We start from the raw sequence: 27,779 nt of genomic DNA on the forward strand, positions 1-27,779 counted from the left end.
TTGGACTATCCTGCCAAACAAATGTTAAATAAATATGTTAAATAAATAAACTGTGCTGGTGTGAGAACCATTCAGCCATCCATCACCCCCTTTTTCCCATTTTTACATAGGGTTGGAGTGTCAATCAGCAGTAACTATCATTTACAGCCAATGTTCAGACTGCCAGGTGGCTAGATGATTCCCTGCAATGGAGCATTCCCATACTCCAGAACTGTGGAGTGACTACCATTATAGCTTTTGTTGCAACTCTTTCTCATGAGTCTTTTCATTATTTGGATAGTTTCCACTTGTCCGATCAACTGTAGGTTGTGTAATAAATTACTCATGCACATATCTTCTGAATTTCTGATTTTTGTAGTATGGACCATTGCCAGATATACAAAGATTACATACCTTGCATACCTCTCAAATTTTCAGAAATGTTATATTTAGAGTACGGGTGGTAGATTGCTAACAATATCATTGTAGAAAAGACATATTAATCCACATTTTCTTGTTCTATCTACTGTCCAAGTTAATAATGCCAATATATAAAAGGTGTCCATGACTTGGGGCTATTGTTCTTGATGACCTCTGGTCTTGTCCCTCATTTTGGAAGTATGAGTTTGACAATTAAAACTGTGACTTGAAAATGTAAAGCTTAATGTTCTAATCACAAGTGCACTTGTTATGCCTGTCAGTTTGCTCTTGGCAATCAATACAAACGCATATATTATCTTCCTTAACAATAATAACCTTAATATTAACCCACTCTGTTGGCTGTAATTGCATCTTGATGCATAAACTGTCACAGATAACCCAGATATGAGCAGGACACTTATTTGTTGGCAGTATCCATGAGAGACAAGGGTGACAAACAAGAGGTGGTCTGGTGGATATCCATCCATTCATCCATCCAGATTATGTCTGAGTAGTCTAAGACAAATACTTTGCTTTAAGTAGACAGGAAGGTGATTCCAAATAACTGGTATTCTTTGTGATATATATCTATCTTTCCAACATATTTATTTATAATGCAAAAGCAATTGAGATGTCTTACATGGGTGTTTATAACCCCAGTAGACCTGCAAATATGCAGAAGGTCTGACAGGAGTGTCTGTTGAGGCTCTGTACTTGAGGCAGAGATCACCTCCTAGTAGTCTGTATGACACAGAAAAGAGGGACAAGGCTTTGAGACAGTCCACATAGATTTTATGATTTAGATCCTTGATTTTTTTTTTAGTAAGAAAGCATTGTAGGAGTTCACGTTGTGTCAGATGTTTGGACAGGTACATAACAAGGGGACATTATCCTCGATGATTGACAGGATGAGTGCAGAATACAGTGGAATAATCACATCCCTTGACCGGGACTTCATACTCTTAGTTATAAGTTGTGCAATAAAAAACAATGTTCTTACAATAATGAATACATGGTGATCAAAGAACAGTTTGTTGTCTACATAAGTTCCCAAGTTCTTAAATACTGGATTAATTTTTAGGGGTGTGCTGTAAGTGTGATAGCTACAACGGACTCGTTGCTGAACTGATACACATTTTTTGGCATTTAGTTTTAGTCCATGGTTTTGACCTTGCAAATTGGTTTGGGAAAGGTATTTTTGAAGGATCTTGGTGTACCATGGGAAGTTTATGATGGCCCCCATTGCACAGCCATTTGCAAACATGGTCAGCCATGACCACTTAACAGTAGCTTTGACCTCCAAGAAGTAAGTGTCAAAGAGTAGTGGCCTAAGGTCTGAACCTTGGGTACACCACTGTAACAGAGACCTGGTTCAAGGTAGCAGAAAGCACCCCTGCACTACCAGGCTATAACGTATTCCACACCTTTTGGCCCCAGAACTTGGAACAAAGCTCCAAAGGCAGTGGAGTTTCCATATTCATAAAGGATGCACACACCTCCAGACTGGTAGCCCAACATAACACATCAGAGATACTTCAGGTGCAGCTAACACTGAGTAAGACAGTGATTCAGGTCATAGCCTGCTATAGGTCCCCAACCATGTCCCAAGACTCACACTCCATGTTCCTAAGCACCCTACAGAATATCAGCATCCAAACTAACACTCTCATACTGGGCAACTTCAACTACCCCTCCATTAACTGGGAAAACTACTCATGTACCAATTCACTTGCTCAACGTTTCCTGGAATTCATTAATTCCAATGCCCTGGACCAGCCCATTCTTACCCCCGCTAGAGGTAGCAACATTCTTGACCTGGTCATTACTAACATGGATGACCGTTAGTTAATAGCCAACTCCTCCCTGGTTAGATCCAACCACAAACTAATCACCTTGGAAATCCACATCCCTCCCACTCCCCCTGCAAAGGTAACCACCATCAAAAACATCTCCAAGGCTAACTTTGGACTCCTAAAAACAGAGGTTGCTTACTTATAGGTTCATAGTTTCATAGGTTGGTACTAGGCTACCAGCCCTAGGGCCTATACAAGCCTAGCCATAACAATTCCCTGGCTATTTCTTCCCACACTATTTACTTCCCTGGACCCCTGTCTAGCAGGGTGACTGACGTGATCCCCAGGGTGAATTTCCTTTCTCCCATCCAGTCATCAAGGTTTCTTTTGAAGAGGGCCAAAGAGGCGCTCTGCTTGACATGTATGGGTAGTCTATTCCAGAGTCTGGGGAGCTTCTGGTTCAGGAATCTGTACCTCAGCATGTTTTGTTTATTGTGATGACAAGATTTAGATCCCTGGAGCATGTGGCTCTGAGGGATTGGGATTTCCTTAAGTGTAGCATGTCCAACAGCTCTGGGTTTGACATGGCCTTGTATGTTAAGCAGAGATCACCTCAGAGTAGACGATATGCGACAGAGTATAGCTGGAGTTTTTTAAGGCGGTCAGCATAGGGCATCTGCTTTAGGCCTGTGATTCATGGCACCCATGCAATTGGAGAACAGCTGCATGACTGCCAAATCATACACTAATGCCTTGTACAAACACGTACACAAATGCATGGATCTTGCCATACCCAATAGAACCAAGACATTCTCCTCCAATAAAAGGAAGGCAATTTGGTTGGTCCCCTGCCGTAAACAAACTCTAAAACAGAAGGAGGAAACTGATGTGGAATAAGGTGACGTCCCAAGATTGGAAAAACTCCCTTATCAGCCTCAACAAAAAGTTGAGATCCCTCATCAAATCTTCTAAAGCTAGTTATGAAAAAAGAATTGCTGCAGATAGTAAAGACAACCACAAGGCCTTCTATAGTTATGTAAAGAATCTCCATGGCAATACACAGATTTTCTCGGAGCTATTGCACAATGGCACCTGCTATACCGAGCCAACAGATATTGCCAATATACTGGCCGACAGATTCAATGCCAACTATACCCCACTCCCCCCACTAAAGGAACAATCACAATACCAGTAGATTGCCAGGCATACAGTATTACTACTGCACAGGTTAAAACAGCACTGCCCAAGGCCAAGAATAGAGCTTTTATGGGACCTGACAATATTCCTGTCTGTGTTCTACATGAACTACAGAGTGAACTGGCACCTCACCTATGTGCCCTGTTCAGTCACAGCCTCACCTCAGGCTTTGTCCCTGCCAAATGACACACTGCTACCATCATCCCTCTCCACAAAGGAGGAGCGACTACAGACCCTGAGTACTATTGCCTCATTAGCCTGATGAGTCTGATATGCAAAGCTATGGAACACATCATTATGGACATAATAAACAAGGATATAGGAAATCTCCAAACTCTCGATCCCACACAGTTTGGTTTTGTGAAGTGCAGATCATGTCTTCTCAACCTGGTCCTCTTCTTTGAGTCAGTCACCAGAGCTGTGGATGAAGGCAAGGTGGTTGACACAGCCAACCTTGATCTGGCCAAGGCCTTTGATACCATTCCTCACTCAGGAATCATAGAAAAACTCACTAAACTAGGCATCAACACCTATATCACTAGGTGGATTGCAGATTCAACCCAGTGTAAAAGCAGCTGACTCCAAGTCAGACTTCCAACCAGCCATGAGTGGAGTCCCACAGGGTTCAGTTCTGGGTTCTCTCCTGTTTAGTATCTACTTCTCTGAAGTCCAGGCCAACATGAAGGGACTCTGGCTGACAATGTTCACAGACAACTGCAAGTTGGGTACCATAATTAACTCCCCAAGTGATGTTGACATCCTACAAAAACGCCTCACTGAGACCAACGACTGGTGTCAGAATCATGGCCTTAAGCTCAATGCCAAAAAATGTGTCATCATCCCCTTTGGGAAAAACCCGGTTACCTTGAATTACCACATCAATAGTAGTCCACTGAACAAAGAAGACGTTATAAGAAATCTGGGAACACAGGCTGACAGCAACCTCTCTTTTGACCACCACATTGCCACTGTGGTCAGAAAGTCCTTCTATGTGGCACATCTCATTACTAAGGGTTTTGCATCCAGGAAGAAAGAGGTCATTGTCTCCCTCTACTCTTCCCTCATTAGGCCACTCATTGAGTACAATGCCCCATTTCACATGTACCTCAGTAGACACCTGCAACAACTGGAAAGGCCACAAAAGTACCTCACAAAGTGAATCCTAGGCCTTAAACATGTGTCCTAGATGGACAGACTCAAAAAACTCCAGCTATTCTTTGTCGTATATCACCTACTTAGAGGCGATCTCTGCTTGACTTACAAAGCCATGTCTAACCCAGCTCTGTTAGAAATGCTACGTCTAAAGAAATCCCAATCCCTCCACACTACATGCTCCAGAGACCTCAACCTCATTACCACAATCAGCAGAACAAGCTGGAGGGACAGGTTCATAATCCAGAGGCTGCCCATCTTATGGAATAGACGTCCCATACATGTCAAGCGGAGCACCTCACTGCCCCTCTTCAAGAGAAATCTTGATGAGTGGATGGGAAATAGAAAATTCACCCTGGGAATCACTCCAGTGACTGTACTCGACAGAGGCACTGGGAACTAAGGTCGGGTGGCATGATGCCAGGGTAATCCTATGGGCTAGGCTTGTAAAGGCTCCAGGGCCATTAGCCTAGTACACATGTATGAACCTATGAACCTATTTATTTGTGTAATATTCCCTTCATAAGCTTTCCTTAGCTTGTAAATAATTGAGCATAATTATACAGGATATCATTACTATAGTACCAAAAAGTATATGTGATGTAATGACTGTGAGATTTATTTCTGTATATTTTTGCGTTCATGCCATAAATTAATTTTACTGTTTCAAAGGTTCATAGGTTTACAGGTGATTACCAGGCTGTCAGTCAAAGTACCACTTTAAGCCTAGCCAAGCTTACCCCAAATTCACCAAAATATTGCTGATGTGTCAATACTCCAACTAATTTTCCAGTTATGATTCAGAATTGTACAGATCAAACACTCATAAGTTGCCCTTGTCCATTAGGGACATAGGTGCCAAACTGGGAGTAAATTTTGATTTCCCATGCACTGGTTCAAATTAAATTTGAATAGTGCTAGGGATAAGCTTTGCTTCACATGGGTAGGAAGCCTGTTTCAAAGAGTAATCTTTGAGACACATACCTCTCTCTCCTAAATGTTCTTTTTATTTAACAAACAATGTTTATATTTTCAGAATGTGTATTTCTGATTTCTGGTTTCTAGCTTCTCAAAAACTGAATGATACAAATATTAGGAGAATTAACTTCTTTGAGTGTTATGATTTTAAACAAGATATTTTCCTTTTTCTTTTTATATTTGCATGTCAGTAGATTTACTTGCACAACTGTAGTATGTTCATCATATTGATCAATGAAGCAGTAGCCTTAGCTATAAGGGTAGATCACCCTGGCTTAGTAGATTTCAGAGATGGAAGGAGAACTGTCCAGGAGCCCTTGGAGAATGGTCCTAGCAAAGCCTGATCTAAACCTAAGAGAAGGAAACAAGCTGGTAATGTTTTGTAGAAGTATCTACAGAGGACCAAGTTGCTGCTTCTAGAATACTTCTAAAATCCAACCAAAAAAAAAAAATAATATGAAGCCAAAGGTTTGACAGAGTAGGTCTTGATGCTGCCTGGAACAGTTTTGTTGTGGTATGTACAAAAAAAGGTAACAACCTGAGACAACCACATGGAAAAAAGTCTGTTTGACACTGGTTGTCCCTTCCTTTTACATTCACAAGAAATGAACAACTGATCCAAAGACAGGAAAGATTTAATTATGTCAATATAGTAACCAAGTTGTCTGTGGACATCCAAGGTATGGAGTATCCTTTCTCCCTCATTTTTAGGTTAGGAAAGAAAACAGGTAGATGGATAGTTTGGCTTAAAGAAACCTCAAATGCCGTTTTAGGCACAAAAGAAGGATTATTTTTCAAAGAAACCCTGTGTCTGTTGCTAAAGAGGTAGGATTGACATGCCACAAGAGCTTGCAACTTGGATACCTTTCCTGTAGAGGTCTGAACAATCAGTAAAACTGTTTTTGATGTTAAGAACCTCAAGTCAACCAGATTAGCTGCTTCAAATGCAGCAAGAATTATCTTCTTTAATACAAAATTAAGGTCCCAAGGAGGAGCCACTGGTTTTCTTGGAGGTCTTTTATGCAAAACCCCTTTCTAAAACATTTTGATATGAGAATGCATTGAAAGAGGAGGATCCATGTGTAGACAAGATGAAATGGCCAATAAATGAACTTTGATAGAGGATTAAGAAAGGCCATAAGATAATAACTCACAAAAAATATTGTAAAACCAGAGAGCAACTAGCCCTAAATGGGCACTGGTTATGTTGTCGGCACCAGTTAGAAAAGAAAACCTTTTCAATTTGCTAAGATATGATTTGATTTTTTAGTAGCAGGCTTTCTTGACTCCATTACTACTTGCTGCATGTTGTCAGTAAACAGCTGCCTAATGGGAATTAAGACACTATCATCCAGGTAATCAATTGAAATGGATTGGGGTCAGGGTGTATCAAACACCCCTGATCTTGTGTGAAAAGATCCATTCTGTGAGGAAGTTTGTAGTAACTGCACCTGGCCATTTCCAAAAGACCAGAGAACCAAAGTTACCTGGGCCTTAAGGAGTCACTATACGATCTCGGAGGATTCCATCTAAATCTTCAGAAGTACTGTGGATAGCAATAAAAAGGGTGAAAAACCACACTAGAACATTCTTTTCCAAAGGAAAAAAAGGCATCTGTCTTCCAGACATTCTTGCATGGAATCCTGGAGCAGAATCTTGCCAGCTGATTGTTTAGAGAGGAGGCTAACAGGTCTATTTGAGGAACTCCCTACAGATGGAGCAAATCTTGGAAGACCCCCATTATGGTGGTCTGCCTTTGTTGTGCTCAGCTTGAATGCCACGCAATTTCTCTCTAACAGCAGGATGCTGGTAGAGTGAGACAGTGCTGTGAAGCTATTTCCCAAGTTAACATGACTAGTTTGCAAAGGGGGTATGACCTAGTTCACCCTTGCTTGTTGATGTGCCACATGACTATGATATTGTCTGTAATAACTTGAAGTGGTCTCAGAGACCAAACATGATTCAGAGAGTAAGCATCTCTTTTATGTTTATATGCTTGAATCTCTCCTTGATGTCCCACTCACCTTGCACTTTTATTCCTCCTGAAATTGCTCCACAAGCAAAGTTCGAGGAATCTGTGGTGACTGCTTTTGAACAGGGATGGAGGAAGAATAGGACACCCGGATTTAGGGATATTTGCTTTCTCCACCAAGTGATTTCTCTTCAGATAAATCCCAGCACTGGGGTTTGAAAAGACAAAGGATGTTAATGCAGGGACCAAAGAGATTTCAGGTACCATTGTATTTCTGATATAGATTCTTGCCAGTGGTAACTTAAGGCACATAGAGGCCATGAGACCCATATTCCAGCGGTATTCCCTCACAGTGTCTGAATTCTGAATGGAAAACCTTAGAAACAGATCTAGGTATAGATCTGTTTTTTTTTTCTTGTGGAAGAAAATCAATTTGAATTGATGTTTCTAGTTGACACCCAAGAAACACAATCCTTTGTGAAGGAGTCAAAAACATGTTTGAATGGAACTTTAGTTTTTGCAAGAGTGATTTTTTACCCAAGTAAGGGATTCCTGGCACTTTGAATAAGACTGCAAATATAAGTAAGCTGTCTAAATATGAAAAAATGTGGATACCCTGTAGCCTGCAGTGAGCTATAACACGAGATAAACAATGTGCAGAGGGTAGTCAAAAGGGTAAGAAAGAGAACTGATATGTCATCCAGACACACAAAACCTTAAGAAACACCTGAAGTCTGGATAAATAGGGATGTGATGCTAAGAACCTTTTAAATCTAGTGTTAACCAGGACTCTTAAGTGAGGAAGAAGATGTAACAGATTGCAAAATGGCAAACATTTAGATCTTAGGCACTATCACAAACAGATTTAGGAAGCAAAGATGCAGAACTGGTCTCCAAGCATTTTCTTTCCTTAATACTAAAAACATCATTGAGTCTGTTCTGCTGGGTAATAAATTATACCCTGAAATGGAGGAATTTCATCTCACTGCCATCTGGAACCTTGATGATCTTCAGTACATGTTTGTGTGGAACTATCTGTTGCCAAAGAAAAAATTGGAGATTCAGACTCTCTGGAAGGGAAAGGAGGCTGTCAGGGTGTGTATATGTGTGTGTGTGTGTGTGTGTGTGTGTGGGGGGCAAAGTCCCTTGAATAGACATTCTGCCTTTTTGCACTGTCCTTGGTTTTGGTAGTTTCCTGAATTCTTTTTGGATCCCCCCTTTTTGCCCAAACTGGATAAGGGCGTAAAGAATTATTTAGAAAATTTGGAAAAGGAGCACTAAAAAATCTTAGCAATTCCCTGTATCAACTTAAGCATTTAATCATACTTTTTGGTCACCTCTGCAGCAGAGTAACTAAAAACTGAATCTCTAGCCAAAGGAGAAATTAAACTCTCATTTTTATTTTTTTGAATCACCTGGGAGGTTCTGAGAACGCAGCCAGGTAAACCTCCTCAAAACAGTACCAGTGGCCATATCCTGGAAAGAAGTATTGACTGAGAAATACACACTCTGAAAACAATGAATAGTGACTTGTACAAATGAAGAAGCTAAATTATTTAAAACATATTTTTCCTCTTAAGAAGAAACAACAGACAAAAACATTATATGCACTTTCACAATTAGTCAGCTCATATTTTACATATGAGCCTGACAGTCCAAAATTCTGAAAATCAAAGTTGCAGAAACATACACTTTTTTCCCCATACTTACCAATAATCTTACCATCCTTATCAGAAAGAGTAGGACTGGTGTTAAATAAATGTTAAGCAGCACTAGGATTAAATAAAGCTACAGCTGATGTCATGTTTGAGAAAGAGTGTATAAACTTTATACATTCTATCTACCTTTTCTGGGGAACAGCTGGCTGACTATCAGGGAAACTGTAGACAGTGACACACACATCCTCCAAAAATGACAAAACTGGAAGAATGGGTGAAATTTCTTGAAATTCCTCCTGTAATAACTCATAGTATTTTTTGAGGGTCTGAGAAACCCCAGTGTTCTGTCACTAAAAACACTTGCACATTCTGGAAATAGTCTTGGAGAAAGAGAAATTTCCACGGGCGAATCAGAAACAGAGCTCTCCTCTGAGTCTGAATCAGGAATCTGAGGAGAAAACCTTGTATTCGTCCTCGGTATAAAGTTTGCTTTTGGGTTGAAGATTTTACCTCTCCCAAAGTTCTTGCATAGAAGTACCAAGAAAAGAATGATGAGTTTATGATAAAGGCTTTGCAAAAGGAAAATAAGTTATTTCTAGTAAAACGAGACACTACCTAGATAAATAATATCAGTATAGATCTTATATCTGTACAGATCCTATACAGATTAATAATATTAAGTGCAGAAAACTTCAAGTAATGCATGAACAACCTGTACATTATACAAATACTGGCCAACTGATGTATCTGCAGGGAGAAAGCATATTCCTAAAACTAGAAATAATTTTAAATAGATCTCTTACTATGCAAGAAATCTGTGGTATAGTTTCCTTAATAAAAGAACTGTTCCATGGTTCTTTTCTTGTTAAAGTTGTCATAGATCCCTTGAACTCTATAAGCTCAGGACAATCTCACTATTACAAATAGATGTTAAAATATATGCTTTGATTTTAGTGATTAAATTGGAGCAAATTCTTCCCAGAGTTATTATTCCAAACTATAGTGAAATAAAATATACTGGTTTCACTGAAAACAAGCCTTGTAAAAATGACAATAACAGTGTAGGGTAAAAAGGTCTTGTTACCAGGCAGAACTGTTAAAATCAAACACTTTAATTAAAAACTAAAATCCAAGGTCAAAGTTTAAGTCCCAAGGATATCAAAGTAAAAGCTTGCAAGTAAATCCAAGAAATCCAAAACAAAACAACAGACAAGCGGTTTCAGCTTAATCAGCCTTCTTCAGATCCTGTTGCTTCCTGTTCTTTGGAGCCTTTTAAAGGGTAATCACCAATTGAAAAATCTTGTCTCATTAGTCTCCACCTTTTGAGTGCCAGTTTAATGGGACCACACAACGGAGTACAGGCTCTTTGTCTGCTTGTGACCTGGCTATCAAACGCATTTCCATGTACTCAGTGCAATTGGATATATCCACTCCCCTCAGATTATCTATGATGAGTTATTATTCCATTACATCACCAAGGATTTATTAAAGGTAGGTCCAGATTTTACAAGATTATGGCTAAATATACAACTTCAGGAGCAAAAACTGAAGTATCCTTCAGCAGCGTTATTATTAGATTTTTAAAAGGTGACTGACTGGGGTTTACTTGGGCTGTTTTTCAGGTCATGGAATTTTCTGCACAGTTTAAAAGACTATGCCGGGTGCTTTACTTCAAATCATGTACGTACTTGAAACAAATGGTGTATTATCTCCCAAAAATAGAGGAGTTTTCCAGTGCTGTCCCATTTCTAGTTTTGATGATTTTAGCTGCATTTACATTGGATATCATTCTTCAAAAACCACATAATACCAATGCTATCATAATTAATAGCTCAAGGACATTTTTTTCTTCCTTGTTTGTGGATGACTGCATTCTATGTTTTGCTATGCCACATCTTAGTATTATTAGAATCTTAGCAACTCTTGCTGAGTTCTCAAGATTTTCAGGATTATTTTTAAATAGGACTAAACCTAAATTATTCCCATTATGAAAGATGCCCAGGCTGTCCTAACTAATTCACATAATAGAAACACAAGTCAAATATTTGGGAATTAGATAGGGTGTAAATATACTACATATGTATATGTGCAATATAAAAAGATGTCATATTGCATATCTCACATACTCAACACATGAAAAAGATTGGCTATTCCTTGTCTTTTATTTCAAATAATTTTTTATTTTCAAAATACTATAATGTTTAACAAATCAATCATCAATAAATAAATATTATAAACCTTTATATACACTATGTACAATCGACCTGAACAAAGGAGGGAAAACATTAATAAAATATATGAAATTAGTAACAAAAATATATAATATTCAATTAATAAAGTATAAAGTTACACATTAATTATTTAGGGTTCATTTTTAATATCTCAATAAGAGTTAACATTTTTTCCCAAGGATTGTTTGTCCATGTTTTAGGTGAAATTCTCGATTCCTTCATCTTGATTTCTAATGTCGCTGTTTCTTCCATCAATCTCAAGAATTCTTCCAGAGTAGGTTCTTGTGAAGACTTCCACTTTCTAGTTATACATTTCTTTGCCACAGCTAGTATGGACCAAAGTAGGTATAGATCTTTTTTATTCATTCCAATAGTATCATTAATATTTAAGATGACAAAAGATTTGGTTAAAATAAAGGTATCTGTAAATATAGCTTGGAGAAAAATAGTAATTTCTTCCCAGAATTGCTTTATATTAATACAATCAAAAAATATATGAGACCAATCAGCTTTACAGTTTAAAGAACATCTCCAACAAATGGATTTATCAAGTAAATTGAATTTTGTTAGTTTATCAGGTGTAATAAATGCCCTGTGAATGTATTTCCATGTAAATATTTTCCATACTTGTAAATTAAATGGTAAGTTAACAGAACATAAAAGATTTATTTTACTCTCAATTGATAGATTAGTGTGACATCCTTTTGCTATGAAATTTCAACATCTTGCATTAGGGTTAGTTTTATATGTTATCAATATTTTGTATAATTTTGAAATTAGATTCGTCCAATTATAATTGTCGTAAATAACTTCAGATATTAGACTTATCAAATTTGGACTAGTTTTATAAGGAGAATTAATAATTTTACTACTAAGGTCCTTAACATATGAAAATATGTTTTGTAGTATCAACCAATCTGCTGATGGAATGTCATACTTATTCTGAATTTGTTGAATGTCTAATACTACTTGATTCTCTATACAATGTTGAAATACTGGAACTCAACACAAGCAGTCCAACTGTATGATTTTCTTTTTAATTCTGGTACTTTCTCACGGAATACATTTGTAATTCAAACAACACCCCTTTTATAACACATCTATATCATTTACATAAATAATTGATTCAATAAAACCATTAAACATTGGTTATCAATTACCTTAAACAAACTTTGCTTTTACCAACATTATTTTTGCTGTGAAGTTTCTAACTTCACCTTTAGAATCTCATACTTCTTATTATTTATAATTTATAAAATGCTGTGCATTGAATACATTGACATTAAATTCATCTTCCATGACAAAACTTTATATTACGAAAACATGTAGAATAATTGTATTCAATGCACTCCACTTAATATATTTGAACATGACTATTGCTTTATATAAATATAATATTAAATTTCTTATGTATAAATTTTATAAAATTTACATTTCCATGTTCATCCCATTTGGAAAGAGAGTTTTATAATTTAAAATAAATCTAGACTCCATTTCCAATATTCTACTGTGAAAACCTGCATCATCACCAAAACTCTTAGGTTTCCCCAAAACACAAAAAATAAACCCTTCAGGAACCCCCTTGTGCTGCTCCCAAAAGTGCTTGGCCACCGGACTGTCTAATCTTTTATGCCTAATGTCCCCCAGATGCTCCATAATTCTGAGTTTGACTTTAATACTAGTTTGACCAATGTTCCATTTCTGTTTGGCACAACCACAACCTATGATGTAAACTACCCCTGATGAATTGCAATCATAATGTTCCAGAGCCTTATAACTTACATTATTAATTTTTGTTCCATCTAAACTTTTAACTCTGACACATACTTTGCAATTCCCACATCTGAAGGTTCCCCTCTTAATGTTACCCCTCAAGATGTTTCTGATATTTAATGTTTCTTTTAAATTGGGATATCTGCCATACGAAAAAGTAACCGTGGTTGGAAATAACCTCCCCACCTTGTCATCTCCAGTAACAATAGGCCATAATTTTGATACTGTTTCTCTCAAAATACAAGAAAATTGTGAATATTTAGTAACAAAAAATATTTTTTCTATTTTTTCTTTTGATCCTTCCACCTCAACATTTCCCACCTGTCCATTCGGACATCTAACAGTATGCAAGAATCCCCTCCTATCACACTTCCTTAAGCCCAGTTCCTGTTCTACTTTTACTCTAGCTGATTTAATTTTTGCCTTAGAATAACTTCTTTCAATAAGTTTTCTCTCAATTTTATCAAACTCCACACTAATCCTTCCAAGTTCAGAAGTATTAGACCCGATATGTTTAAATTCTCCTAATGGTAAGGAGTCTATGAGATAATCACTATGCATGCTTGAAGCGTGCAAGAAATTATCAGCTGCTGTTGCTTTATAGAAGGGTTTATGTTGTACCCTATTATCAGACCCCACATACAATTCGATGTCCATATACTGAATATTCCTTCCACCTACTACATATGTAAAATCCAAACCACATGGGTTATCCCTCATTTCCAAAACAAATTTCCCAAACTCATTAGGGTCACCCCTACACAAAAATAAGAGATCATCGATAAATCTCTTATATTTCACCACCTTACTTTTAAAAAAACTTCTTGGATAAATGAAAGAATTCTCAAAATGGGCCATGAAAAGAATGGCATATGCCCTCATTTTGTAAGAAAAACCTGCCTTCAAATTCAAAACAATTGTGTGTTAGACAAAATTCCAAAAGATTTATGATATAACTAGTCCTGGGCCCTTCACCCAACATTTTACCAATGGCTTCCAACCCCCATTGAATGTTGATACTGGTATACAAAGATTTCACATCCACACTGGCCCAGTAGAAATCTTGTTCCCAAATTAAGTCTTTTACTTCCCTACATACTTCTCTAGTGTTCTTTACATGGGCCTGTACTCTATGTAGGTGGCACTTTAATACAGAATCTAAAAAAATTCCTATATTTTGCAAATAAGCACCCTTGCCTGAAACAATGGGGCGACCTGGAGGGTTCATTACATCCTTATGAACTTTAGGAATGATAAAAAATCTAGCATTCCTTGGATTTTTAATATACAACCTCCTTACATCAGCTGATGTAAAGAAACCCAACCTTTCACCCCTCTCTAGCATTTCCAACAGCAAGGAGTTGTACTCTTTGCTGTTGTTGGAAGCTAACCTGGTATAAATTCTAGCATCATTTAATAACCCCAGAGCAATAGAATTATACTTTTCCCTGGGCAAAATTACCCAGCTGCCCCCTTTATCTGCTTGGGTGTAAACATAATGCTCATTAGACTCTTTCAACTCTGTCAAAGCCCCCCACTCTTCCTTATTTAAATTATACATTTTTCCACCCCTTCCAAACTTTCCATATTCATTTTCCAATTGTTTAAACAATGTTCTCTCAAAAACACAAATTGCTGCATTAGTTTTGGGCGGAATGAAATTGCTTTGATAAGGAACTTTGGGAACATCCAATCTACCATACCCAGTGTTAAATTCAAAACTAGTAGAGCATGAAGAAATTTCATCAGCTGAAAATATATCTTTCATGTCATTCTCATACAAAGACATATTCATTAAAGAACTGTCCAAAATAGAATCAACATTGTTGTTTTCAATGTTGTCAGCTTTCTCAGCAAAAAATGCTCTCAAATGCAGTTTTCTACAAAAATCCTTTGCATCCAATAAAATGTCAGCCAAGGAGGGAAACCTCATGGGAACAAACTTTGTTCCCTTGTGCAACACCCTTTTAGCATAGTCCGGGATGACACAGTCAGATAAATTTAGGATACATAAATGCTCACCTCTATCCCACTGTGAAAAGGAACTGCAAACATCCACTTGATTCTGTTGCAAATGACCATTCGCAGATAAACAGTTATTCAAAATTTCCCCTCTGGAAACAGCACTCTCATCTCCTCCTTCCCTTGCCTTGAAAGCGGCGTCCTCGCCCTTTATTCTGGACTGAGTTGATGATGATGAGTTTGGGAAATTTGTTTTGGAAATGAGGGATAACCCATGTGGTTTGGATTTTACATATGTAGTAGGTGGAAGGAATATTCAGTATTTGGACATCGAATTGTATGTGGGGTCTGATAATAGGGTACAACATAAACCCTTCTATAAAGCAACAGCAGCTGATAATTTCTTGCACGCTTCAAGCATGCATAGTGATTATCTCATAGACTCCTTACCATTAGGAGAATTTAAACGTATCGGGTCTAATACTTCTGAACTTGGAAGGATTGGTGTGGAGTTTGATAAAATTGAGAGAAAACTTATTGAAAGAAGTTATTCTAAAGCAAAAATTAAATCAGCTAGAGTAAAAGTAGAACAGGAACTGGGCTTAAGGAAGTGTGATAGGAGGGGATTCTTGCATACTGTTAGATGTCTGAATGGACAGGTGGGAAATGTTGAGGTGGAAGGATCAAAAGAAAAAATAGAAAAAATATTTTTTGTTACTAAATATTCACAATTTTCTTGTATTTTGAGAGAAACAGTATCAAAATTATGGCCTATTGTTTCTGGAGATGACAAGGTGGGGAGGTCATTTCCAACCATGGTTACTTTTTCGTATGGCAGATATCCCAATTTAAAAGAAATATTAAATATCAGAAACATCTTGAGGGGTAACATTAAGAGGGGAACCTTCAGATGTGGGAATTTCAAAGTATGTGTCAGAGTTAAAGGTTTAGATGGAACAAAAATTAATAATGTAAGTTATAAGGCTCTGGAACATTTTGATTGCAATTCATCAGGGGTAGTTTACATCATAGGTTGTGGTTGTGCCAAACAGAAATGGTACATTGGTCAAACTAGTAGGAAAGTCAAACTCAGAATTATGGAGCATCTGGGGGACATTAGGCATAAAAGATTAGACAGTCCGGTGGCCAAGCACTTTTGGGAGCAGCACAAGGGGGTTCCTGAAGGGTTTATTTTTTGTGTTTTGGGGAAACCTAAGAGTTTTGGTGATGATGCAGGTTTTCACAGTAGACTATTGGAAATGGAGTCTAGATTTATTTTAAATTATAAAACTCTTTCCAAATGGGATGAACATGGAAATGTAAAATTTATACATAAGAAATGTAATATTATATTTATATAAAGCAATAGTCATGTTCAAATATATTAAGTGGAGTGCATTGAATACAATTATTCTACATGTTTTTGTAATATAAAGTTTTGTCATGGAAGATTAATTTAATGTCAATGTATTCAATGCACAGCGTTTTATAAATTATAAATAAGTATGAGATTCTAAAGGTGAAGTTACAAACTTCACAGCAAAAATATTGTTGGTAAAAGCAAAGTTTGTTTAAGGTAATTGACAACCAATGTTTAATGGTTTTATTGAATCAATTATTTATGTAAATGATATAGATGTGTTATAAAAGGGGTGTTGTTTGAATTACAAATGTATTCCATGAGAAGGCGAAGGCTGAGGTACCAGAATTAAAAAGAAAATCATACAGTTGGACTGCTTGTGTTGTGTTCCAGTATTTCAGCATTTGCATTTTGGAGTGTGTTTTTGGTCTCTATACAATGTTGCCAGCAAGTGAAGTTTTTCCCCTCCCATCTAGTTAAAATAACATTATGAATTTTATTGAAGAAATTCTTTGTAGAACTAAAGGGTATTATCAAGTCTAGCCAAATTTTAATATCCGTGTTAGTATATATAAATTTTCTGAATAAATTGTAAATATCATTTATATAATTTAAGTTTGTTGGTTTTGTTATATTATATTGAATATTAACAGTCAATATGTGCCACATCCTATTATTTTGTTCACTTAATATACATTTTTTAATTATTTTATTTTCATTTAGAAAAATAACAGTTTGAAATGTTTTCCATGTTGAAGAATAATTAGTATCTATCCAATTAATGATAGTTCTTAATATGGAAGCTTTTATGTATGATTCTAGATCTGGAAGTTTAATTCCACCCATTTCCCAAGATCTAATATGATGTGCATAGGCTATTCTATTTCTTTTGGATACCAAAGAAAGTTTAATATAATTGTATTTATTTATTTCAAGATTTTCTTGTTAGGTACTATAGGAATAGCTTGTGCAATGTATATGATTTTTGGAAGTATTGTCATTTTTATTATTTGTAATCTGTCTTCAAATCTCAGGAAAATTTTATTACAGCTTACTATTAACATTTTTATTTTATTAATTATGCCATTATAATCTGTGTCTAATGTAGATTCCAAATGATCACATAGTTGTTGTTGTGTCTTTCGGCTTTTCCCGGTTAGGGGTTGCCACAGCGGAACTCCAGTCCGCTAATGACTGGTAGTAGATTTTTACATGCTGAGTTGCCAGCTCTGATGCACAACCTTCAACGAAGGTATGCCCATTCATGCATGTCTCCACACAGAAGACGCTCTAGCTGAGAATCAAACAGGACAACGTCTTACTGTGAGGTGACAACGCTACCACAGCACCACCACCGCAGTCCAAATTATCACATAGTGTTATTCCTAAATATTTTATTATGGGAACTTGTTTTCCTATCACACAATTTGTAGTTAAGGTAAATTCTCTCTTTTTATTCAAATGTATATAATTAAATTTTCCCTTGTTAAATCTAAGGCAGGAAATATGATAAACCCTTTCCACTATTTCATCTAGTTTTTGTACTGATTTCTCTGAGGCAGATAATGTGAGTAAAACATCATCAGCAAATAACATAATTTTTGAATTGAGTTGACCATATACATCTATGCCTGATATATTAGAGTTGTGATATACTAATGAGGCAAATAATTCAAATCCTAAGGCAAACAGAATGGGAGACATCAGACATCCCTGCTTTGTACGTTTGGTTATTTCAGTAGCCTTCAAGGTAAATGGCCCAAGTTTTACGGAAGCCAAATTGTTTTTTATAAGTACTCTTTATTAGCGTAATAAAATTAGTAGGAAATTCAAACAATTCTAAATCCTTAAAAAGAAAATCCCAGCTCAACGAATCAAAGGCTTTTTCTATATTCAAAGCTACTATTAGAGCTTCTTGGCAGGGGCGGCTCGTGGCATCGGGCTGCCGGGCTGCAGCCCCCTCAAAATAAAAGATAGAAAGAAAAATAAAGAAAAAAATATTTTTTGAAATTTCGTGGACTTCACACATGCGCAGTAGTCCTGACTACTGTCGGTCTATGCGCATGCTCAAGGCAGTCCCCATAGGGGACAGGAGACGTCTGTGCACTTTAAAGTGCACAGACTGCTAGATTATGGGTCGCCCAGACTGCAAGAGCAGCAGCAGGACTCGGAAGGAGCATTGGATCTCGGGCTTTCCTTGGGATCTCGTGGGTCTTTGAGTATTGCACGGGAAGGATGTACGTTAGCTGGATATATTCAGGTAAGTGTATGGTGCTTTTTACCTTTATTTGTGTGTGTATGGTGCTTATGCTTTACTGGAGAGTGTGTGTGTGTGTGTGTGTGTGTGTGTAAATGCCCCAGGTGCTTATGGTGGTGTGGTAGGGAATACCTCAGGCTTGAACCCTGTACCTTGTATGCAGGTGTTAAAGACTTGAGTTCTACCCACCACCATTTGTAAAAAATTGCAGATTTTTGCCTCATATTCGATCTGATCTGTTCCTCATAATATCTGTGGTTTGTAAATGTTGCACTGCTTGATATTTGATGGTGAAGTAGTAGCATTGTTGCCTCACAGCTGCAGGTTCTTGGTTTGATTCTTGGCTGGGGTTCCTTCTTTGTGGGTCTGTATCTTCTCCTGTGTTTGTGTGGGTTTGCTTTTGTGTTCTCCCATGTTACAAAGACATGTCTGCATTATTTCTTCCTGGGCCTCTGCTGAAAATTGTTTATTTGTTCCAAGTCAGACTGTCCTGATTAAAAAATGTTAAATAAAATTGACAGGCATTTGAATTTCAGACTTAAGGGTTTCTGAATGTTTAATTCCTTGCATATTTGATGGTGCAGTGGTAGTATTGTTGCCTCACAGCTATAGGTTTTCTGGTTTGATTCTTGGTTGGGGTGGCTTCTGTGTGGAGTCTGCATCTCCTCCATGTGTTTGTGTGGATTTGCTCTGGTGCCCTGCCATTTTACAAAGACGTGTCTGCAGTTTTAATCCCTGCTGAAAATTGGTTTTGTTCTGTCCAGTAAAATTGACAGGCATTTGAATTTCAGACTTCAGGTTTCTGAATGTTTAATTCCTTGCATAATTGATGGTGCGGTGGTAGTATTGTTGCCTCACAGCTATAGGTTTTCTGGTTTGATTCTTGGTTGGGTGGCTTCTGTGTGGAGTCTGCATCTCCTGCCTGTGTTTGTGTGGATTTGCTCTGGTGCCCTGCCATTTTACAAAGATGTGTCTGCAGTTTTAATCCCTGCATCTCTGCTGAAAATTGTTTTTGTTCTGTCCGCAGTAAAATTGACAGGCATTTGAATTTCAGACTTCAGGTTTCTGAATGTTTAATTCCTTGCATAATTGATGGTGCAGTGATAGTATTGTTGCCTCACAGCTATAGGTTTTCTGGTTTGATACTTGGTTGGGGTGGCTTCTGTCTGCAACTCCTCCTGTATTTGTGTGGATTTGCTCTGGTGCCCTGCCATTTTACAAAGATGTGTCTGCAGTATTAATCCTGCCTCTGCTGAAAATTGTTTTTGTTCTGTCCGCAGTAAAATTGACAGGCATTTGAATTTCAGACTTCAGGTTTCTGAATGTTTAATTCCTTGCATAATTGATGGTGCAGTGGTAGTGTGCCTCACAGCCATAGGTTTTCTGGTTTGATTCTTGGTTGGGGTGGCTTCTGTGTGGAGTCTGCATCTCCTCCCTGTGTTTGTGTGGATTTGCTCTGGTGCCCTGCCATTTTACAAAGACGTGTCTGCAGTTTTAATCCCTGCGCCTCTGCTGAAAATTGTTTTTGTTCTGTCCGCAGTAAAATTGACAGGCATTTGAATTTCAGACTTCAGGTTTCTGAATGTTTAATTCCTTGCATAATTGATGGTGCAGTGGTAGTATTGTTGCCTCACAGCTATATGTTTTCTGGTTTGATTCTTGGTTGGGGTGGCTTCTGTCTGCATCTCCTCCCTGTATTTGTGTGGATTTGCTCTGGTGCCCTGCCATTTTACAAAGACGTGTCTGCAGTATTAATCCCTGCGTCTTTGCTGAAAATTGTTTTTGTTCTGTCTGCAGTAAAATTGACCGGCATTTGAATTTCCAACTTCATGCTCTTCAGAATACATAGTAGCACAACCTTTTTTTTTTTAGCAATTTTCTAAGTTTATAAGATGGATATTTTAAATTTGTCCCTATTTTTGGGACTGTATTCCCCCATTATTGGCTTCGTCCAGGTTTTTGTGCTAAGGTTGACAGCTATGGCAAGAACTGAATTCACTGAATATGTTTGAGGGCTGTATTCCCTCATTACTGGGTTTGTCCAGGTGTTTTGTACTAAGAGGTTGACAGCTATGGTGAGAACTGAATTCACTAAATGATAGCCATTTAAGTTTCAGTCTTCCTTTTACAAAGCAGCTGATGTATAGTGGTATGTTACTCTGACTGTTTTTGCTCAGGGACCTTGGCAGTAAAATATATGGTGGCAACACAACATTTTATTCTAGCAACTTTCCAAGATTATACAAGCAATGTTTAATGTGTCCCTGTTTTTGGGCTTTGACCCCTCCCCAATACATTTTGGCTTTTTCCAGTTTTCTTGAGCTAGTTGAGATGCAGTTGAGTATTGAGTAGATTTTACAAGGAACTGAGAGCTGCAGGGGAATAGAAGTTTAGTGCTTTGCCAAGTTAATACTATAGCACAACAGGCTGTGTACTTGCTTTTGATGCAGAAGGTTGTGGGTTCTACTCCCACAAGGGGTGGATGCTGCACTGAGAATGTTCTCCTTGGTGAAGATACTAACTATGAGTTCGTTATCAGTTTGCCATCCATTTCCTCTTGCAATATTATTACTAGCTTATCATTTTATTCCTGAGGGGCAACAGACACTTTATTTTTCGATGAAACCATGAAATATAAAGGTGATTGCTAGCAGCAACCGCTTCATTAGTTACAGATTTCTTTAATGTGGAATTATTTAGATGACTGACTTCAGAGATTGTGCATATTTACTGATAATGGACGGTAGAATTGTGCATATTTACTGATAAAGGTGGACTGTAGAATTGTGCATATTTACTGATAATGGTGGACTGTGGAATTGTGCATATTTACTAATAATGGTGGACTGTAGAATTGTGTATATTTACTAATAATGGTGGACTGTGGAAGTCTGAGTAGACTTTTTTATGATAAATGTTCTCAACTGGGCAGTTTTGCCATTATGGGTGCATATGGTTTGTTTCATTGCTTACTGGAAAAAATGTTCAAAACAAATTTAAAACACCCTGAAACAAGTGTACTGTATTGTACAAGGAATATAATTTTAGTACAATGAGGAAGGTGTATCAAAGAGCACATGTATGTTTCATATGCAAGGAGCCCATGATTCGAAAACAGCCCAAAATTAATCTTTATCTGCCACTGGCAAAATGTATTTTCTTTGAATGTGGGTTTCAATGCTGTTTCAATGGCAGAGAAGTTTTAATGCTAAGTTTTCATTGTGAGACTGCATTGCTTTGTTTAACAGATGACTTAGTGTTTGTGCTGTAAAATACAAAATAAAACTTTCAAATGAAGTCCAACTCATCATGGAAGTAAAGCAGTATGCACATTAGTGTTTATGGTAAATGGAGTGAAATAGCCAAGTATAATGGTTCATTGAATGGCTGCAGAGGCTCCATTCAACCATTATTTTGTCAGGGGGGGAAGGGCAGCAAACTCAGACAGGCCCAGCTGAACTATACCTCCCAACTGTCCAGATTTTCAAAGAATGAATAGATTTTTGCTTCTTATTTTTGGTTTGTTGTTCATAAAATTTGTAGTTTTAATTCCTAAATGATTTGCCAGAAGTCACTCAATAAGTTTCAGACTTCATAACCTTCAGAAAATGCATGTTAAAGTAAGAGCTGTTCTATCAACTGTCTCAATTTATACAAGAGCAATTTTAGTACTGTTTATATGTGCCCCAATATATTTGGCCTTGTTCAGATTTACTGCATTAACAGGTTGAGAGGTACATGCAAATAAATTGCTTTATAGAATTAGGCATAGCCAACCTCTCAACTGTCCCCAATTTTTGGCTCAAAATGTTGCTCTTCCCCTTATAATCCCTCCCAAAATAGCAATTTTGGAAGAAAACATGGAGGGTTTACAATTAAGAAATAACTGTAATAATCAAAGTTATAGATTACTTGAAATGCATGTAGATTCTTTTATATTTTGTCAGCTGCTCAAGGTAGCAGTACTAATATTAAAGTGTCCCTTCTTTGACAGGTAGCAGCTGTATTGTGTGTCTATTTTATATTTTTGCATCACATTTTGTCCATTTTTCATAAAATTGTGTTTTTTGGCAAATTAGTGACATCACTAAAGTCTGAAGTTAGAAAATGACAGACATTTGAGTTTCAGGTTTTATACCCTTCAGAAAATTCATACTAATGCAAGACCTATTCTATTATCTTTCTAAGTTTATTAGAGCAATATTTAAAATTGTCCTTATTGTTGGGCCTTTGTCCCACTTCTGTGTATGGCTTTGTCCAGATTTCTTGCTCTTGAGGTTGAGAGGTATGACAAATGTGTCAGGGCCATCACAGTCAGCCAGAGAGATTTCAAATTGTGACATGCTTGTTGCACCCCACTCCCCCATGTAATGACTCTGGATGTGTCCAAGCAAGGCAAGGAGTAGTTGTATCTACCTTGGATGGGGAGGACACACTGCATAAGTACTACAGTGGCTTTTCATCTGTCCTTGATTTTGCAGAATGGTCTGGTTTCTGTCATATTTTTGTACTGTTGATTTATGCTTATTACTCAAAGTGCCTGTTGCTCTGTGTTTTTAAGTAGCAATGCTTTAATGACCATAAGGTAAGCTTGCCTGAGATCGTAAGATGCAAGTAAGCTTTAATAAGCATACTGTTAAAGAATTGCCAACATTGAAAGCCTTTCTGTTGTTGCCATGCAGAGAATACTTGACTAGATAATGTATAAGCCTTGGGTATTAAAGGACAGGATTCCATTATTTTAAAAAGCTCATTACACTTGTTGGAGACTTCTAGTCATCTCTACAGACTTTACCCGTAAACTAAACAGAATGCCAATCATGTGTGGTCCATAACCTGTACAGTAATCCTTTAAGCAATGTATCTTGAGCTTGTTTCTTGTTTGCTTTTCATTTTTACTTTTATCATGTTTTCCCATGAAACAAGTTGTCAGGCAGCAGGTCTTTTTGGATAAGAAACATTTTTACAAGTGGGGGCATCACATAGATTTCTACTTTCAGCATGTTACTTGGTACTTTAATAAAGCTGAATATATTATAATTAGGACTGCAGTGCAAGGAGAAGTGGTCTGAGTTGAGTGCTTCTGGTTTTTCTTATACTTGATTTTGACTGGCATTCCAGTAATGTATTTAAAAAGTAATTTATTTTTTCATGCCTCACAGCCTTTTGTTTCCATCTAGATATTAAGTAAGATGTCATGCAGCCAATGCATTGAAATATTTTTATTCTTCTACACTTATTTTTGTCTTGATTGGACTTTCATAATGATGGTTTGCCACCCAGGGCAGCGTATTTAATTAAAGTTAGTTTTTTGTGGTTTTGTGCATAGCTCCTCCCCTTTCTGGTTGACCACACCCTCATTGACCCCACCCATTCAGCTGTCTCCTGCAGCCCCCCTGTGATTTGAAGTCACCAGCCACCACTGCTTCTTGGTTGTTTCTGTTTAGAAAATCTATGAGTGTTAGAATTCTTTGTATATTGTTATGTGTGTGTCTTTTATAAATGAATCTTGTTTGAGCCTCATTTATTATATGTGTCAATGATTTTTTAATTCTACTAACTAATATTGACATGAAGATTTTATAATCATTCTTAAGTAAATATATTGGCCTATAAGATTTACACTGTAAAGGGTCTTTGTTTTCTTTTATAATGGGTGTAATTAAGGAGTATCTCCATGAAATTGGAGTTGTTTTGTGCTAGAATTTCATTCAAAGTTTTGTGAAACAATGATATTACTGAACATGGAAATATCTTATACAATTCATTAATTATTCCATCAATTCCAGGTGTTTTATTACTTTTACTTTCCTTGATTTTCTGAGTAATTTCTTTTAGTGATATTTGTTTTTGAATGTCTAACTTTAACTTTTTTGGTATTGCCTTTACCTTTACTAATTTCAGGTCTAAGTTTGATGTATTAATTATATGTGAAGTATCATTATAATGGTTAGAGAAATAATGTTTAAATGCATCTAGTATATCATTTATATCTGAAACCTTTTTGTTTGTTTTTCTTCCTTTATGTATAATACTTGTAATATTATTTTCAATTAAATGTTTTTTTTAATCTTATTGCTAAATTATGCATATGCTTGGGTGATATTCCATAGGAACTAAGTTTTAACCTTTCTACAGCTATATTAGTTTTGTGAGTTAGGATTTCATTATATCTTTTAAGTCTTCCAATACTTTTTTATGATTATTTCGTGTAAGTAGATCAATTAATAGTGAGATCTGTAATTTCTGTTTGGATGTTACATAATTCTGATTCCCACTCTTTTAGCTTGATTTATACCATGAAAGAATGTTTCCATTTAGACAGGCTTTCAAGATATCCCAAAGATTAATTACATTTATTTCAGCAGTGTAGTTTATATCTAAAAATAATTGCATTTCTGAATCTAACCAAGGTTTAAATTGTTTTAATTTTGTAATGTAAGCTGGAATTCTTGACATAAAAATTAATTTCTTATAATCTGTATGTATTTTGAGAATTAATGAATTATGGTCTGAAAAAGGACAAGGGATTATGGAAATGTTATTATTTTTGAATTTAGCTCTTGAGATATGAAGATTTTATCAATTCTTGTATGTGTCCCAAATCTGTGGTCTTGGTGTAAAAATAATAGAGTTGTTCTCCTTATAACTAAATGTATCAATTAGATTTAAACTTTCTTCCCATTTCTTAAGTAGCTTCCCTATAGAACTTACACATACATTTCTTTCACTTGTGGTCTCTGATTTATCCAATATACAGTTCAAGTCACATCCCAAAATCAAATTTCCTTTATATACTCTAGTTTTTAGATCCATGTGTTTTCTTATTTTCCCAACCCCAATACCTGGAAACCAATATATATTTACTAATGTCCAGAGTCTATTGTTATATTTTACTATTACTATGGCTAGGAGTCCTTCTTTATCTTCATATTTGTAAATGATTTGAGGCATAGTGACATTTTTTTCCATAAAATTAAAGTTTCCCTAGTCTTTTTCTTATATGAAGAGTGAGATAAGATCATATATTCATTAGGATTCCAGCTTAAGGTATCATTTGTTTTGAAGTGAATCTCTTGAAGAAATACTACTTGTACTTTATTTAATTTCATATAGCTTAATAAATTAGATCTTTTCCATGGATTGTTTAAACCGTTAGTGTTTAAGGATAAAATAGTCAAGTCCATTCTTAGTATTTAACTTTACATCATATTTGTTTTGTATTATATTTGTAGTACCATACCAAATGTAAAATGTTTAACTACTGTGTTAATAATTCTCATTGTAGTCAATATTTTAATTTTGGTCAAATAACTTAAAATAGAGTTTAGTTCAGGCCAATAAAAAAAGAAAAAATAAAAATGCCAAAATTACTTGTATAACAACAAGTATATAAATATTTTTGTAAACCCTCTAATGTACATGAAGTAAAATACACTTCCAATCTGCTAGATGAGAAGAAATCTAACAGATTGCCTGCCATAACTTCCTTCACGAAAAAAGAAAAAAAACTAACCCCTTTTGAGCTCCAGTACACCTTTTCTCTTATCTTGGAGATTTAACAATAATAGTTATTATTTTCCCTATATAACTATTAATAATGAATTAACATAATGTATGAAAATGTGTATTGATTTGGTAATACAATTTAATTTTAGAATAGATTAGACTTCTTTTTCAGAATATAATCATCCTATCATGCACTACTTAAACATTCATAAAGCAAAATCTCATTTATAACACAGTAAATGTTGCTTAACATTAGTTGTCTATAGCCTGAGAGTAGTATATATACATATTAATAGTCTCCAATATTCTGATATGACCAATATACTAATGATTATGTCAGATAAACACCCTCCTACATACTAAAAATATATTATAACTGAGTGAAGAAGATTTAGAAATGTATCAATACATGAAGATAAATATGGACAAGTCTATTCAGAACACTTGAATCATACTACAAAAACTATGTAGTCCATAGAATGAACTCTTAGAGTAGTGTTCACTAGAGATGATAATGTAAATATGTTTGAGTGAACAATACATGTCATAAATCTCTTCGTATCACTCATATGCTTTCAGTTAGAGACAAATGAAAGCATAACCAGATTTTGTTTATTTTACGTCCACCCATGAATGTATTTGTGACAAATTAAAAGAAAAAATGAAGAAAGACAACATTAGACCATAGTGATCACTCATTGATGATGAAACAGAAGCAATTTGCCCTGATAAGTGGCCATGTGGGTGAGCAATTTATAAACATCTTAATACTAATGCATAGTTATAATATCAATTCATATTATGAGTAATCAGTAATTTACTATCTACTGTATTCACTATTTATTTGGTACTACCTAATCAATTCAATTGAATATGTCTAGGTAGTGTGAGCAGAGGAAAATTACTGCACAGTACAGGGTTTACTATGTTATCTAATAAAGCAATCTGTACATTATATTCAAATAAGCAGGAGTTGTAAGTATAAGGTAATAAGTCCGTTTGTGGCTTCTGAAATTAGATGATTTCTGTTACCAGGTTAATGAAGTATTCAGTATAATATGTCTAAAACCTGTCTTAATTTTACTTATTATGTGCACAGATGTATGTCACAACTGCAGCTGATGTGTGCATCTCACACACATATTTTCCTGTTTACACTTTCAACGCTGTAACAGATGCTTACAAAACTATCAGTCATGTCATTTTACTGGATCACCATAGCATAGTGTATCTTATAGCCTAGGTAGGAATAATTCAGAAGTAAGAAAGGACTGTGTTTACTTCAAGTGTAACAATGTAGTCTGTAATGCTTCTGTTATGTTTTCAATTGGATGTTATTCAATGTTACTGTAAATTCTTCTTTTTGTGTTACCTACATGAAAAACAGCTACTCTGTCACTGATTTCACACCTATTCTTTTTATTTATTGAAAAGAAGTCAGGGTTTATAGATTTTAATAATCCAAAGACCATGTTAAATGAGCTTAAAATATACTGCTTGTGCAACTGATATCACACTACAAGCGCCACCTTAACAAC

The sequence above is a fragment of the Protopterus annectens genome, chromosome 2.part1 (assembly GCF_019279795.1).
Source record: "Protopterus annectens isolate FY-2018-M chromosome 2.part1, PAN1.0, whole genome shotgun sequence".
NCBI classification, from domain to species: domain Eukaryota; kingdom Metazoa; phylum Chordata; order Ceratodontiformes; family Protopteridae; genus Protopterus; species Protopterus annectens.